Genomic DNA, 12,617 nt, shown 5'->3' on the forward strand with positions numbered 1-12,617 from the left:
TCTAACCTCTCGTGCAGTGCCACACCCAGTGCAGACCTAGAAGGTCCTAAGAGAAATCATAGTTCATGACAGTGACGGTGCTTTAGTGTGTGACATAAGAGGATTATATGAGGCTAGCACAGAAAGAACAAGGAGCACCATAACTAGCATAGGGACAAGTAAAAACTGAGTCACAAGTAGATTACAGCACATCTAAGACAAGTAAAGGACCCAGTGTGCATATATTTTCACAGAAAAAGTTACACAGCTTCAGTGATTTATAGAAAACAGTTTACCAGGGAACGTTTTTAAAACAAAATCTTATTTGAGATTTAAAATATTTTTAAATTCCTAATTTCAAAATTGAGCTCACTGTGCTGTGTAGATAGCTACTCTTATTTGTCTTTAAATTCAACAGTGAATCACCAGTCATGCCTGTCTTATTCACGCGTGAGATGTCAGGTGCATGAGAGCTTACATCACATGCCATGCCAGTGCATAAAATTTTTAAACCTGCCCTTGACAACTGAACAATTCAGCAACCTGGACGCAAGCTGCAAGGATCAAAAAGTAGGACAAAAATTACAACTGTTTATACAGCTTTGTGCAATGCCATGGCAGTGCTTTTTTTCAAGAAGAAATATTTACTGAGAGTAAACACAGTTTAGAATGAGATTTAACGTCTATGTCTTCTCTGTGGGGATCTACACACAGAATGCTGGGCTTAATGCTGCTTGAAGAGCCTGAGCTTTTACCTTGGTGAGTCCTCTGTTTCTTGAAGGTACAGGAATGACTGGGGTAAGAGAAAGTGTCCAAGACATGAAGAAAAAATTGCACAGGCAATAGGGAAATTTAATGTAAGTGCTGCTTCTGGTTTTTTTGCCATACAACAGATTGTTTGAGAAAGTTGATACCAATCAGTGCCAACGATAGCATAGTTTATGATACTGACATCTGTCCAACAGAAACTGGCCCGAAAACATCAAATTTATTTTGCAGATGTCACTGAATAATCATTAGGTGCTGATAACTTTCAGTTTTCCACTGAGGAAAAGTTCCAGCATATTAAGCAGAGGAAAAGTTTTTGAATTCCAAAAGTATTACAGTGAGAATTTTCACTTGAGACAGCAGGCTGAGAGTTTGCAATTCATTTTTTACTTCCTTATGAAGTGTAAGAGCAGAAGGAATGGTCTTTTCAGGAAGGCTGGAAAAAGTCTGAAATATTTGTGGGGATCTGTGTTCTAACTAGATTTACAGGTCCAGATTTATCTTAGGGCTAACTCCACTAGCATCTCTGAAGTTGTGCATGTTTATCTCCAGACTGAATTTGCACTAACAGAAAACTGATCATTCTGACAGGGACATTTTATTACATTCAGGAGCTATCTAAATGTTTAGGTGATTTTAGTCGATATCTGTTTCACATCTTTTTATATCATCTGCAAACATTCAGGCTTACAAAACTGAAATTAAAAACCACTGTCTATAGGAAGTCACCTAAATAAATGGCTTGTATTTTCTCCTCCCAGAAGTGCTGTAAACAGACAAGGTTCAGCAAACGCGTTACCCACACAGCAGCTCTGATTATTGAATTTCCCATTTAAGTGAATAAAAATGAAGTTAGGTGGCACCAGACATTGGTGTGGCTTGCATTTACAGACCTGAGTGTCCCCTCAGTTATACCGGGCAGTGTAACTTTATATATCCTTTTTGTTTGTTCGTTTAGCTCTAGAATTATCTCCCTGTAAGAAAGAACCTCTCCCACCATTTCCAAACAAGGCCATAAATTTAGAAGATACAAGTCTATGGAATACTTATACCAGGCCCAGACTAGGAGATGAGTCTGAATAAATCTCAGCTGCTATATTATTTGCTTCCAGATTCCTCAGACTTTTCCTGACAATGATAAAGGGATTGGGATTCCTTTCCATGTAAATCCAGGAGGAGGACGGCCAAAGCCTACAGGAAAAATCTTGTCCCTTTTCACACTTCAGTGTGGAATTTACACCTTCTTACACATCAGCTTTGAAATTAATCTTCTTGGTCTAACTGAACCTTGAAGGAGTCTAGCATAGAATAATTTACATGATGAGGGGCTGAAAGAGATGTGTAGCAAGAAAGACAGCAATTAGAAGCATGTAAGAATATAGAAATTAAGGTAAGTGGTAGCTTACTTAGACTGGATAGCTTGCTTTAGGTGGAATACTTCAGAGTCACTTAGATTTGTATGTGTCTCAGGGAGAAAGCAAGACCTCATAATTATTTCCTGTTGCTAGATGAGAGAGATGTAACAATATTAACATTTTTTTAATTCCTATATATTTGATTTTAGAAGGAGTTATGAAATGGAAGTGATTCTTGTAAAACAAGAATTGAGTTGTATGCTGGGAAAACAATGCCCTCACGTAGATGTGAACAGAAATCATTGCAGCCCCTTAAAACAAATTAGGAAACATGCTTTCAAATTGTAACATAATTTCTAGAGGAAGGAGCCTCTTGACTTGGATGGTAAAGGTCTAAAAATGGTCAGAGAGAATCATAATGCTAAGTGGGGATCCCAATTACAGATTAGCAATAATGCAAATGTTGCTGCAGAGGGACCACTCAGCTTCTACAGCTTAGGAGCTGTGGCTGTGGCTAAAGCTCAGGCATAAAAATCCTCCCTTTCATTATTGTTTTTAATTATCTGCACAACGACAGAGCTGGAATACCTGCTGCACACTGAGGCCCTTTGTGTGAGCCCATCAGCAGAGGTTATGCAGGCCAAAGCCTGTATTTTTTGCTTTCTGGAGGTCTTTCAGCTGAATTTTGCTTTCATGCAGATGTCTTTCTTTCCTATTTGCTCCTTATCTTCACTGGCTATTTCCCCTGCTCCACTGAACATGAGCAACAGATGCAGCCTTACGTGATGATACCAGGGCTCAACTATCCCACTGCAGTCCTCAAGTTCTCACGTGCAACTGTGACACCCTGGGTTTCCCTGAGGAAGAGAGGGTGCTCTGTGCAGGGCTGGCCTCAGCCCACAGCCCTCCTGGAGAGGAGCAGCGAGTGTGTAGCCTCCTTCCACTTTCATAAGGGAGCTCACAGGCTTAGAAGAGCAAGAAGCTGACAAGCTCCTCGTTAAACTCAGGACTGAGGCAGTGGTCTGTGCTCTAGTCTCACAGATTAATGTTCCGTGTGCCTTTGTTCTTGTAGCTCATCCCGGTGTTTTTCCCATGTACTTAGGCACAATATACCTTCATGAGGAGGATAAAGCAACCAGGAAAACTAAGAGGAAGAGGCGAGAGTTGGCAAAGGGAGCTTCACTTTCTCACAGTCACTGAAACTAATCCCCTCTGAGAAAATCTTGCCAGTTATGTTGTAAGTTGTGCTTCCAGCTAGAGGCTGCATAGTTTGATAACGTGTAGAAGCTTTAAATACTGCTGGCGTACTTTTGACTTGGACCTACTTGCTCATGTGTTGGAGATGCTGTGTGTGTAGCACTGGGACAATAAAAGGAACTTGACTGGCTGGACAGTGTGTGTGTGTGTGTGTGTGTGTGTCCTGTGGCAGGAGGGTCCAGGCCAGGACACATGAGCACAAGACAGGGGAGGACAGGCAAAATGAATACCCGCTGGGCATAGGTGAGGAGCGATAACTGGAATCAATCAGAAACAGGCAGGTGCAAGGAAACCTGTCCCATGTTTTTGGCTCCTTGGCAGTGCTGAGCTTCTCTAAGAAGATAGGAAAGAGGCAAGAACAAGGTACCTGAGCCGCTCTGCATTAATGAGCACTTTCTGGCCCATTGTAGAGGCTTAGCCCCCAACTTGATCTCATTGTGAGAAGTTTGAGGAATGATTAATAGCAAAGAATACAGGCAACTTCTGACTGATGCTGCTGAGGTATCGCGGCTTGCAGTGATGCAGATACTCCTCATTCACCTTACCTGTTTTCCTGATGGCTCTGTGCCAGAGGTTAATGTGGTAGCAAATTTCTACCTGTTGTAGCCACGTGAATGATGACTTGTGTATATCAGTACATAAGGTACCCTTGTGTCAACAGAGAAGCAGGCAGATGAAAGCAAGAGTATGGTTGGGAAAAAGCTGTGGGATGGGGATGGGGAAAAGCAGCGAAGTTGGCTGAAGCTGGTCTGGACAATGAGAAACAACCATACAAATTTGCTCTCTACAATTACCTGAAAGGAGATTGTGGAGAGGAGAGAGCTGGCCTCTTCTCCCAAGTGATGGGGCACAGGACAAGGGGGAATGGCCTCAAGCTCCACCAGGGGAGGTTCAGGCTGGATATCAGGAAAAGCTTTTTCACAGAGAGGGTCACTGGGCACTGGCAGAAGCTGCCCAGGGAGCTGGTGGAGTCCCCATCCCTGGAGGTGTTTAAAAGACAGGTAGACGAGGTGCTGAGGGACATGATTTAGTGGCAGATAGGAATGGTTGGACTCGATGATCCAAGAGGTCTTTTCCAACCTGTGATTCTGTGATTCTATGAAATGTATCAGCAAGAGGACTGACACCACAAAGAGTGTGTCCATTAATAAGTGAGGAGGAGAAAAGGGGTGATGAATAAAGTCATAATGACACCAATCTTATTTTAAAATAAGGGAAGATGAGAAAGTAATACAGATCATGGGAAGACAGCTCTTAGAAAGCATAGATGGGATAGCGGGAATAAATGCAAATCAGCTGTCCTACATCAGGCGTATCCACATGAAGGCAATAAAGTGACAAACTTAGTGAATTGCTAATCGCTGTTTCTCAGAAATCACTGAGAGCTGCGTCAGCTCTGGAGAGTGGCAGGGAGAAGCGAAGGTGAAATTCCACCCTGAGCCCAGCGGGGCTGAGCAATTAAAGCCCAGTCAATCCAGCAGTAGTCCTTCGGGAAATAACACAGCAAGCGAGCGATGGAAAGAAAAATCTTTAAGGAAAGAAGAAATGATGAATGGTGGGGGTGGGGGGCAGCCCTATGCAGCTCTCCTCAAGGTGAGAGGAGCAGCGCAAAGCAAATTCCTGAAAGTTAAGATTCGACCCCTGGCTGTGATTCGTGGCTCTGTGTTGTTCTCTAGGCAATTCGGAAGGGCAGTGCAGGGGGAAGATTTGTGTGAATGTATCTACAAGGGGCTTCTGGTTTTTGTGGTGAGAACGGAATCCTGCAGAGTGGGGTGGCAAATTCTACTTTGAGAGTTAATAAGATGATTAAACATTAATAGTAATAAATATTATAATAATATATAAAGCCATAATAGTATAAAGCCATAACAGTAGTGTTGTGCTGTTTGGGATCTAAATGAAGGCAGAAAAAAGTGAGCAGAGAATTTGGGGGACAAAATATTTGGTAAAGGTTTGAAATGTATTTTATTTTCTTACTGTGGCAAACCCATTTTTCAAACGTTGTCCTGACTTTATTTCATATCAAAACATCTGCTTTACACTGCAAGGGCTAGATTTTCAATTCAAGTCTTCCTCTAAGTAATGCAGGGGTCTGCCCTGAACCCCAGAAACCTTCCCAGCTTAAACATTGTCAAAATCTGGGATGTCTCTGCAGAGCATTTAAGCTTTGTCAGGGCTTTGCCAAAATCCTTTTACTGAAATAGTGAATTCTGGTTATCTGTGACTGAGGATATATTTGTTGTTAGATCTAGACCACAGTAAGAATTGGATATGGCTGAAAATAGGTGTCCTTTTTGGTCAGGCTTGATTTTAAGCTGGTTCAGCTTTTGGATCAGGTTTTATTTGTGCCATAGCACGACTGCTGCTCCTTGCGAGAGGGGACAAGTGGGAACAAAGACCTTGGAAGGGCCAGGTGCAATTGTTTGAGAGGCAGCAGCAAGGACCCCGTCAGCATAAGGTGATGAGGTAGTTATGAGTCTGGTTACCATTGCATGTACATGCTTTCAGGATTCACTGTGTTGATGAGTCAGACAGGCCAGACAACCAGACAATAATTTCAGTTTGCTTGTCTTTCACTTTTTGCTCTTGCAGGATGTTAGGATTTTTTTTTTAATTATTTTTTTTTTTTATGGGGATAGAAGGAGGCTGAGAGGAGTTAGGGAAAAGTGAAGAGCAGCTGGGATTTTTTTAGGGATTTTTAAAATTGTTTTCTATTAATGTGGCTCTGAATGGCTGCGATTCAAATGCAACATAACCTGAGCGATACAGCAAATACAACAAAGGAAGAGATGCCAAGAAAGCTGGATAGATGGAAAATAAGAGTGGGAAAATTAAAAAAATGAGAACAAGATAGGAAAAAGAATACAGAATAGTTAGTGTGAGGACAGAGCACTTGGGCAGAGAGGAGAGGCACAGAGAGCTCAGATTTCTAGCAGGTGTTGAGCTTGATGCACACATCCTTTGCACAACAGCGAGTGGCTAGGCAGGGAGAATACAAAGAAGCATGACTGACATAAGCACAGTCACCATGCCAATGAGCACAAGTGCCTGTATATATTAATAGGCCAGAGGGAAGATGTGAATGCAACAGGAATGCTAGCTGCTGGAGGTGAGCTCTATCATCAGCAATATGTGGACGTAGGGTGAGAATTTGACATCTGATTGCACTGCTCTCTCTCTCTGGGGACAAAGGGCTGTTCAGGCATTTTGGAAATGTGCCTCCCAAGGACAGCCCAGGCACTCCGAGATCGAAGCAGGGGATGGTGGTGGTGGGACTAGGTAACATGCAGCTAACATCATAAAAATACCCGGCAATCCTGAGCCTGTGCGGCAGCTGGGAGCAGTTAGAGCATATCATCAGAGTGGCCTTTATTGACTGGGGTTAGAGAGCAGCCCACAGCCAGCAGCCCCCAAAAGCTCTGGCTGCTCTCCAGGGCACCAGGGAGCTACCCCCTGCTTCTGCTAAACAAACCTTTGCTGCTGTGGCTCCTGGAGGGGCTGAGCCCAGCCAGCCATTCCCCTCTTGTATGACATGGCTCAGACTTCCAGGATTTAAACCCCCTGCTTTGTGCCTTTCTTTATTTCTAAAATGTAGGGACAGATGGGAATGCACTCCCTCTTTCCTGTCCTTCATCTGAACGCCTGGGTACCTTTCCCCATTTCTCTTGCAGTGAGGCTGTTCTCTTTCTGTGGATTATCCTGACCCCACCACCCTTGGGGGTGTGTTAATCTCTGAGCACAGTAAACATCACAGACCATTTGCATGTTTTAGCGCTGGGGACAGCTATTCTCCTTGCTGATTGACAGCCAGGCCTCCACTGGCACACTGGTTTTCATAGTATAAGGGTGAATGGAAGTGTAGATAAACAGTTGAGCTTTCCTAAATGTTTCAGAAGCTATTGTGTCTCTGAGCATGTACCCACACATGGACTTTGTGCTGCACTCCACGTGGGAGACCACTTTGCTCACTGAATGCATATATTTTTTGCTTTAACTATGGCTCTTCATTTACTGCTGTGGCTTTTCATCCCTTCCCTTCAGTATTAAAGCCACCTTCTGCAGAATTTGCTCTCACTCAGTAAGTGGACCCCCAATTTGGTGCCTGTGTCATGAATATTGGCAAAGCCATATGCCTGTTGAGATTGTAGTTAAAGCGCTTCACCTAATTTCATATTTTTTTCGGTCCTCCTACGTGCCTATGGCTGCTTCTGTTGAGAAACATCTGACCCCTAATTTCTTTCCCCCAGTCAGGTTTCCAGCCCTTTTATTCCCTTGCAAAAGGCTCTCCACTGCATCTGCACACACTCTGTGTAGCACCTGGTAGCTGGAACAAATCTGACAGGTGCAAATGTGAAAACTAGATAGTTTCTGAGATATTTAGAGGCAAATCTCCAACTTTGTCCTCTTTTAATATTTGTGTTTCTTGGGGGAATTCCTGGCTTTGGTTACAAACACCTGAAAGAGTCTGGCTGAATTTTTAGTTGTTCATTTCTGAGCAGGTTTCTGCAGGTCTCTATGATTTCTATCTTTGTTCTCTTTTCCCCATAGAAATGGATTAGGAAAACTTGCAGGCATTTGGTTTGTAAAACACCGTGCCAAAAAATATGGTGGAATATGCTAGCATAATAGCAAGTAGTGAAGAGGGAATTTAGTAAGCTGAAGGAGTTTTCTAAAGCCCTACTCAACATTTCACATTTTATGATTCTTAATGACAAATGGTGATTGTGAATATTCATGAATTTTTCCCTGGGTTAATGTCATAACCTTTGCAGTAGAAAGGCTGTTTTCACCGGTAATAACTACCTTTCAATTTATTTATTCTTGGGGATTTTTTTACAGAGAGAGATCCCAAATTAACATTCAAAGTGCAAGAAAGTAATTTTGCATGTTTGTTTGCTAGGGGAGAGGCAAATATATTTTAAAAGTCTTCTCGTGTTGTGTCTTTATTGAGACAATGCGGCTCTTTATTTTCATACTTTTGGATTTTTATCTCAGTATTTTGAGAGTGCAGGCATCTTTACTGAAAAGACAACTCATCATGTAGTATAAAGAATTTTGTTTGTCTTTTTGAGCATGAAGAATTTGCCTGTCTTTGTTTCTGGCAGTTATTTTGGGCATTAATTTTATCACAAATTACCTTATATCTTTTTCCCTGGTCAGTATTCCCTGTTCTCCTCCCTTTTTCCTGCCTATGATTATATTTGGTGCCTTGCAGTCATTATGTCTTTCTTTGCTGCATTGAACTGGATGTGCCCTTTATCTGTCCATAAGCCTAATTTATTCAAATCATTTTAAATTTGCTTGCTCTGTACACCATTTTACACTTATGTGCTATCAGCAAAAAATTCCACTTAAAAAATTATATCCCCTGCAGGCCATTTATATAAAAGTTGAACAAAAGCGGGTATGGTGCTGAAATTTGGGAGTGCTGCCTTGTTCCTGTCCCTTTAGTCACCCTGAACCATGCCGTTTTGCTGACACCCTGCTCCTTGTCCTGCAGATACTTTTGAAGCCATTTACTACTGTGCTTTTTCTATGACGTGCTTTACTGATTCTACAGATCAGTCTGGTTTTGGGGTGTGACACCAAATGAATCTCTTCCATCTGGATAAATTATGCCTGTCACTTCACTTTTGCCTCTCCGTTGAGTAGAGTACTGAAAGAACTTAAAGCACGTTTGACAGACATGACGTGAATCCAGATGCCTCTCCTTCCCTGGGCTGGTTGTTTCTACATGTTGCATAACCCCGTCCCATATTAATGTTTCCAATATCCGTTCTGTGGCTGTGGTTGGGATTACTGGTGAGTTGATTCCTAAATCCTCCTTTGATTTAAAAAGAGAAGGAAAAAAAGTTTGGGTGTTTTTTTTATATTATTTTATTGGCTTTAAGAAGTAAATCTGGAATAGCTACCTTCTAGGCATCTCTGGATATACCTTCCACAGGAAGCTATCAAGCAGTGTTACTAAACGTTTGCCAATTTCCCTTGCTATTTCCTTCCAACTTTGGAGATGCAGTTAATCTAAGTCTTGGGTCCTGTCAAATTTTAATAGTCCTAATTAATTAACTACCTGTCCAGAATGGATCATAAAGCCTTTTAACATTTAATTTTTTCCCCCTCAAGAAAATGGGTCCTTGTTTCCGGGATGTGACCTTCAGCTTCTTCTGTAAATACTCAGGCAAAGGATATTAATTCAGGCTCAGCGCAGCATCAGTCTCATCTGTCACTGACTTCTCACTCATTCCCTTTCGTGGCCCCACTGATTCCTTCCCCAGTCCTCTGCTTTTCATATATCAGATGAAAGATTTCCATTGAATTTCTTCACATCCTTGCCATTTTTTAAAAGGCATTTGCTACTCCAGTGTTTCCTGCCAGTGTTTATAATTGCTCCATTTTGAATGCAATGTCATCGGCAGACCTGCTAAGTAATATAATAATAACGCAGTAGAGGAAACTGAAACCGTGGTTGAGGCCTGAGTGGCGAACTTGTCTGGATCCGGATGTATTGAATTGGCTCTAGGTTTACAACATGTGGCGTGAGACCAGAATCTGGTCTTGTAAGTGCAATAGCTCATAAATTACCTGAGGCTTTTTAGCGCAGCATAGCAGGGATGCTGCCTGGTGTTAAGAGCTCTACACAATGTTTTGTGGGGCATTCGCAAGGAAAAACTGAAACTTGCCTGAACACCTTCTGGAGGAAAGCTTATCTATCCTCAGGAAAAAAAAAAAATCTGACCTGGTTCTCAAATAACTCCCTTTTTCTTTTTTCTAGTGGGAGGTGTCCCTGCCTAGGGGAAGGGGGTTGGAATTAAATGATCTTTAAGGTCCCTTCCAACTCAAACCATTTTAGGATTCTATGATTCTTCCTAGAAGACTGTTACTGCTGTATGTCTATGCTAGTTTTTTTCCTGGCATCTCTGTACCTTCTTGTGTTTGATTATGTGGCTGTGTTTGATTTACTGTGTGATGCTCCATCCCACTCTCATTACAAGCCCCCATCTGATAAACTTTTTCCTTCTACATGTCAAGAAGTTACACTAGCAAGACCTGCTGTGAGGCTCTCTGTCTACAGGGAGAGGGGAGTTGCCCTGGGAGGGATGTTTCTGGTATGCAAGAGAGGTGACTCCGACAGCTCTGTGACCTGGAAAGCACCTTCCAGAGACAGCAAAACCAAAAACAGGCCTGCAGGCGTTATTCGCCTGCTTTTGCAGATCATTAAGCAGATCAAGAGAGGGCAGAGGTGATGTAGAACTACCATAGTTTATCTACGAGGTCTCGGTAGCCTGCTTGAAAGATGGACTGTATGCAGGCTTGCCAGCTGTCTGCAGAACACACATCACCCGTACCAGCGCTTTTTGTGGAAGCTGAGCTGTGTAGATGTGGATGAGAGATTTCGCAGGCCCAGCTATTGTCAGTGTGTGTATGCAGAGCAGCTCGTATCCCTGTGTTCAGTTTTGGAGGGTACGTACACCTTATAGCAGGAGTAGAAAACATTGCTGCAGATGCTGTTTTAGCTTAGCAGTCATTGTTCCTTCCACCTTATTTTTTTTTTATATTATTCGATACCTTAATGTCCTAAATCATATTCTCCGTGTGGCTTAATACCACATCTGGCATTCTTCTCTTCCTTGCCGGTTTATGTACACATTAAATTAGAAAGCAGTCCTGTACCAGATCAAGCTTTGCTTCCTCCGCTTAATGTAATCCACTCTGAGATCTAGATAATTAAACTCTCCCACTATCTCTGCTTTTACATGTTTTGCTTCATATGAGGCATACCTCCTTCCTCGTCAAGCTGCATATAATACATCCCTTTTAGTACATTGCCAGCGTAGGTATAATCCATATCACTCTGCTACAACCTAGTTTATTCCAGGCTTCATTTTTCAAGATGGGACAAATTCTCTTTTGGAAACATAACTAAGATGCTGCAGCTATGTTCCTGCCTGTTTCTCTTAAGCAGGTGTTTAGGTATGAGGATTAACCTAGGGGAGAGTCTGTGTTGGATTTGGTGAAGATCAAGACAGTATACAAGAGAGTGGCTCTTGGAATTTGTCCTCTTATCCTTCTCTTCTACTTCCCAACTTCACTTCTGATCCCGAAAGAGCCTGCAGTTAGGATTTTTTAAAAGGAGAGCTTGTGCTCATCCTGAGCTTGGACTGAAAGCTGTTTTTTATAAGTAAAAGGCTCTGAAGTAAACCAGTACTCCCTCGTTTGGCACAGGCTGCCAAACCACAGTGGCTAGGCAAGCCCATGGCAGGGGGGTTGGAACTGGATGATCTTTAAGGACTCTTCCAACCCAAACTACTGTATGATTCTATAATAATGTTAGTGGAATGGGATAGGTGGACCATGCTCTCACAAAACGGCTGTCATTTTTGAATAGCATCCATAAAGAAAACTGTGGAGTTGGGCTCTTTTCTGTCTGTTTTAAGTCCTGGTAAACAGCGGTCTCATAGTATGTCCTGAAGACATTTTGAACAATTTGTTAGGATGCGTATGCTCTATCAGAGGGCTCTATAAGTGAAAAAGGGAGGAAGGGAAAACCAGAAATATACCACCAATTCATCATGCACTAAGCATGCTTAGGTCTAGCCAAGTCTTTCTCAATTTAAATTCAAAATCATCCCAATTTTGTTTCAAAGTAGAAATAAGGTGTTGTACTCCTGTACACAGTTGTTTTCCCAGCTTAGCTTTTTAGTCAGCAAAGGTGTAAATAATGTAAAATGTGATGTCACTTGAGGAAAAAAAATATTGCTTATGCTGTTTGTCATGTTCTGTAGTGGAAATACCACTAAAGAGCATTAGAGATTTAAATTCGTTGATACATCTCAGGACATGACTTACTTCCAACTTATTCTGAAAAAGAAATACAGAAATTTTTATTTCAGTAGCTTTTAATTTTGCTGTCTGTGAATAAGTCTTTTTGTTACTCAGTGTAGGTTGTTTTTTCCCAATGTAGGTATTTTTAGTGCCTACAGGACACTAAATATTGGTATTTATGTTAACTTGAAAGCATTACATGGTTGTACTTCGTGCAGCACTTGCTGTTTCTCTTCCACATGGGAAGACATGCTGCTTCAGTGGTAGTTTAGTTTTATGAAGGTGGCTAGGGGCCTATATAAGCAATAGCAGCATTTTCCCTCAAGAACTGGTACTATTTAGAGGCCAAAATAACAAGCAAAATTCCCTGAGATTTGAGCATATTGCTCAGTTTGGTCAGGATTCCCGAGGAACAAAGTACTTTGCTGTTTGCTT

The sequence above is a fragment of the Phaenicophaeus curvirostris genome, chromosome 4 (genome assembly GCF_032191515.1).
Source record: "Phaenicophaeus curvirostris isolate KB17595 chromosome 4, BPBGC_Pcur_1.0, whole genome shotgun sequence".
NCBI lineage: Eukaryota > Metazoa > Chordata > Aves > Cuculiformes > Cuculidae > Phaenicophaeus > Phaenicophaeus curvirostris.